At 45.8% G+C, this 4,911-nt stretch overlaps 1 non-coding gene across 1 annotated transcript; it reads left to right on the top strand.

Moving 5' to 3' along the window:
- The first annotated feature begins 3,199 nt into the window (after nucleotides 1–3,199).
- Trnam-cau lies at nucleotides 3,200–3,272 on the top strand. The gene has a single exon. It is a non-coding gene; the product is annotated as a tRNA-Met (tRNA).
- The last annotated feature ends 1,639 nt before the right edge of the window (nucleotides 3,273–4,911 follow it).

Raw genomic sequence — 4,911 nt, 5'->3', positions numbered from 1 at the left:
CCTATTGAGTTAATTCAATAGAATCGAAATTGAGTTTCTTATGACCAAACTCAATCGCATTCCTATTGAGTAAATTCAATAGAATTGATATTGAGTTTCTAATGATCGAACTCAATTGCATTCCTAGTGAGTAAAGTCAATAGAATCGATATTGAGTTTCTTATGATCAGTCTCAATGGCATTCCTATTGAGTAAATTCAATAGAATCAAAATTGAGTTTCTAATGGTCAAACTCATTAGACATTGAGTTTATATCGAGTTTCAATTGACTCTATACGCCTCGCAAGTGGGCTCATTTTCGTCTTCTGCGCATGAGAAAGGAAGTAGCGGTGACGTCAGAACGCCGAGCCCTGATTGGCTGATCGCGACCCCCTATCTGAGCGTCGTCTGCTCCTTTGCAACGTCGTCTGCTCGCAACATCGTCTGCGTCTGTCTTACCTTTCCTGCGACTTTCGGAGCGAACTCGACTTGGCCTTTAAGGGAGGGCAGACGAAATAACTCGAGCGGTACGTTGTTTTCGTCTAACAACTAGCAGACGCGCATCAAGGAGGGAAGTCAAACGACTCACTGGCGAGGTGTCCCGGGGCGCCGAGGTTTGTTTGCTTTGTGTCCGCAAGTTCCCTCCCAAATACTTTTTACCTCCATTCGTGTGCGGCGAGACCCCTCACTCTTTAACGGCGCCGGCGGGTTGGCGCAGTTAACGTCGTCTGCTTTACGTCTGCTAGTCAAAGCCATGGCTGCTTTACCTTTCCTGCGTCTGTCGGAGATTCGCCGCTTTTTCACCGGCGAGGGTCACCGTTGCCTCGGGAAACAAGGAGATAACAAGAGGAAGAAATTGACCTCTTAATCTAAAATTGAGGTCAGCGATCAAAGTATAACACGGGAAGGGTTCACAAGGGTCGCGCGGGCATATTCCATTCAGCACGTCAGCCGGTCGTGGGCAGACGGTCGCCGAGTCGCGGAGTGCCTGCTAGGCCTAACTGCCCAGCTCGTTTGGTCGCGTTCTGTGGAATCGTCGCCGTTGGAGCTTTTCCCCGGTGTCTGTGGATCCAGCGTTCTTGTTCGTCGTGCTCTGTTTCAAATAATTTTTACTTTTTTTTTTGCTGCTTGAAGTCAGGACGCGTGAGAAGCTCACGTAGAAAAATAAACGTCCGTGGGTCGTGCGACCGCGACGCTGTCGGCCATGCTGACTTGATCGTAAGAAGTGCGTAACAGCTTCGGAGCTGTCGTAGGATTTCGTCGTAACCTGCGCAAAACTTACGAAAATTTCGTTTCGTGAATACGAATTTGTTCTTAAGTTTTGTCTTACGCACATTTTTGGCGTAAGATCGTTTCGTGAATCTGGCCTCTGCACTCCCGAAAGTCGCAGGAAACGTAAGACAGACGCAGACGACGTTGCGAGCAGACGACGTTGCAAAGAAGCAGACGACGCTCAGATAGGGGGGCTCTATCAGCCAATCAGGGCTCGGCGTTCTGACGTCACCGCTACCCCCTGCGCAAGGAGCAGACGAACTTGCCCTCCGCATAGGAACACAATAGAAAGTCAATTGAAACTCATTGATCATTTTTGTAAGGGAAACGTCTTTCGTTTAATGTGCAGATGCGGTCCGCCATTATTCTTTTAAAATTACCAACTACAATACCAAAAATATTTGCCGCAAAGTTTACGGTAATTTTATTTAACGTTGCGTTCAATAAAATTACCGTAAACTTTGCGGCAAATATTTTTGGTATTGTAGTTGGTAATTTTAAAAAAGTGCGCAATATCCATTCGGAGGCTGAGCATTTGTCTACAATTTTCTGTCTATACGGGCACTTGCATAGCAATCTTGATGGTTCCACACTTAGGCCTGTTGCTGCGCTCTATGTGTGTGAGGTGTGTGAATGTAGGATGCTGACGTTTCAGCCACAATTAATCCCAACTCTGTTTCGCAAGATAGGTGTAAAGTAAAAAGAAATTCATGCGTTATTGCCGTGCTTCTTAACTATCATGAGCCCTTTCCCGTCAGTTATTCCACCGAACTAGCTGCTAAACGCGTTTCCGACTCGTCTTTAAGCTTTCATATTCCTCAATGCAACATTTATGATTGTAAATGCTCACTCCATTTTTGTCGTTTTGATAGACGTAGCTGACAATTACTGGCGTTAGCAGCTTCACTCGGCGTCTACTTCGCATTTCAGTAAAACGGGACCCTACCCGAGCGAACAAATACCGAAATATGCAGGGCGTCGTCATGGCCGGGTTCAAAGCCACCTTGTTTTGCACAGGAGTCAATGGGTTCCATCAATGCATTCGCGGCCATGCCAGTGGCTTTTGCGACGTGAGCGTCTGGTTTGCCGTGTTAGTTTCGCACCGCAGATGTTGTAGGTGAAAGAAACTAGTAAGTAGAAATAACCGTCAGTACCCTGCAATAGCGAGGCTCGAAAGCTATGAAAAGGAAGGGAACGGGAACACTCGTCAACGTAAAACAAGGACTTATCAAAGCGCCTTTGGATTACTCATGGCATAAAGATCCTCATCTTCTCGGTAGGTTTCTATGCATGCCCGGGGAAGTACAGGCACTTGCGCCCTACGAAATGGAAGCCGTGATAGAACCTCCGCATTTCATACTCGTCCTAAGCAAGTTGGCCACTTTTTTTTACCCCTTTCTTTTCTAGTTTAAAGATACATCGCTTTTTTGTTTTCTTCTTAAAAACAACGCTTTACTTTTTTTAAAATATGAGGCAAATATAACTGCGTAGTTGACATGAATCAGTCAGCGTTCAATGATCTCACTTGCCATGTAAGGCCAATACGGACACAAGTAGCCATTGTATTTCTTCGCTGAGGCCGAAGTTGGCATTTTATATCGTTGTTTCGGTACGGATCGTATTGGAGGCGCTGCAGTTGAAGAAATTCTTCCATGAGTAAAGAACGCCATTTCATTACTAGGGCCATTCATATTTGTCTTCTTCACTGGCAAATTGAGCAGACAATAAATCTAGCGTCACGCGCGCTGCCTGGTGTTTCTTTTTCTTAGCTTGGAGTACAGCAAAAGTTATGGGCGCAAGGTCACGACTTTGAGAGGTGCTGATCTTGTATGGTAGCACGTGCAGCGAAAACAGCAACCAAAGCTACGAGCTGGGACTGCCAACGTGGCCTCTGGTCCACTGTGTTGCTCTGCCCAGGAACGAAGCACCTTTGCCAAGAGGACGTACCGCCTCGGTAGCGCAGTAGGCAGCGCGTCAGTCTCATAATCTGAAGGTCGTGAGTTCGATCCTCACCCGGGGCACGCGGTCAATTTTTGGAGGTCCGATGGCCGAGCTGTCAGGAACACATGATGGAGTGGAGCACGCTGCAGAACCCATTTTCTTTTATAGCATCTAGTGTTTTCAGTTGTTTCTCTCAAGCAACTTTGCCTCAGTCTTTTTTTAAGCATAAGTGCGTACTTTTTTAGTTTAATAATATCTTTCTAAGTCCCCCATCGGAGGTCAGCACCGTACAAATGTTGAACGCGAGTGCGGCGCCAACGCTATATGGCCCCTCAGAAAAGGGTAAAATCACGACACACAAAAAGTTCCTTTCGCAATTTTGTGTTGTGCCAAGTATTGTGCAAATTATCTTCTAAAATGCACTGGCTACAATATTTCGCTATGTGTGTGGGTGTGTGTATGTATCTGTTTGTGCGTGTGTGTGCCTCCAACTTGCCTCCTCCAAGATGTAATATTATACAGCTGAAAGCCCTCGTTAAATCTCCAATTTCGTTGTCGAAGTAGCATTTCTACTTTCTAGCACTGGTGACATAAGCAGGCTCAACAGGCTTGCAAAGACGGTGCTACCGGAAGTCGCTTGGGACGCAAGCGGTAGTTCCGTTTTGTACACAGCAAAATGTTCTATACCAAATGATTGACGAAAGTAAAGTAAATGCATTGCACCAAAACCTTTTATATATGAAAGGCTAGAGACGTCACTCCCAACTTCCGTCGCAAGCTGCCGTCGCCGCGACAGCTTGCGCAACAGTACTCTTTACCGCGAAACATATGCAGTGAGCGCTAAATTCTTTGCATTGTTATCAGGAGCGCCTTGTCATCAATTATCTGGTTCTGATGCTTGTTTTGTGCTGGTTCTTTAGTGAAACGAATGCTGTGCTGTATGCTGTATGCGTGATGTACACTTTTCGCTTCGCTTCAATCGCTGAATGTTTTTTTTTTTTTTTTCGTGAGGACGTCTTTATAAAAAAAATTCCACATGCCAGTCATATATAGCTTTGCTGTAAAATGTAGATATTATCAAATTAAATCGACCGCTTATTTTTTGTTTCCCCATTTCATTTCATTTTATTTCCTTAAAAATTCGCAAACCGTTAGTGTATAGAGCCTGGTGCTGTTGCTTTCTCGCATTTATAGTCTTACTGAGGCGAAGCCAACTTTACGCAACAAGCTGCGGTGTACGTTTTAAATTTACATATCCGAAGGAAACCACTGTTGGGTGCTTCTGTTATTAAACGCGATAGCATTTCTTTCGGCAACCCGCAGTCCGCCCTTCCCCTATCCTCCCCCTCTCCCACCCCCCCCCCAAAAAAAATGCTCTGTTACACGAAACGAATGCGCATGCCCGTGAGACTGGCAACTTCAAGTGATAAAATTGAGAAGACAGAACAAAACTCCGAAGATCCCACAAGAATTCAAAAACCCCAAGAGTATGAACCCGATGCTCAACCACTTCGCCAACTGGAAGGCGTTTGAAGCTGTACTTATTAGATGCGATAGCGTTTCGCACAGCAGATGACACCGCGGAACGTTCATGTGGCGCCAGAGGGTATCTCCTACGTTTGCTCCTGCTGTACGAGGGCTCGTGAAGCCCTCGTGCAGTGGCACAAACATTTGAAATGCATTTCAGGAACTAACCAAGATACGTTGAGAGGAATGGGA

Source organism: Ixodes scapularis, unplaced genomic scaffold, assembly GCF_016920785.2.
Source record: "Ixodes scapularis isolate PalLabHiFi unplaced genomic scaffold, ASM1692078v2 PGA_scaffold9__187_contigs__length_104089568, whole genome shotgun sequence".
NCBI classification, from domain to species: Eukaryota; Metazoa; Arthropoda; class Arachnida; order Ixodida; family Ixodidae; genus Ixodes; species Ixodes scapularis.
This window is presented reverse-complemented; position numbering and strand designations above follow the sequence as displayed.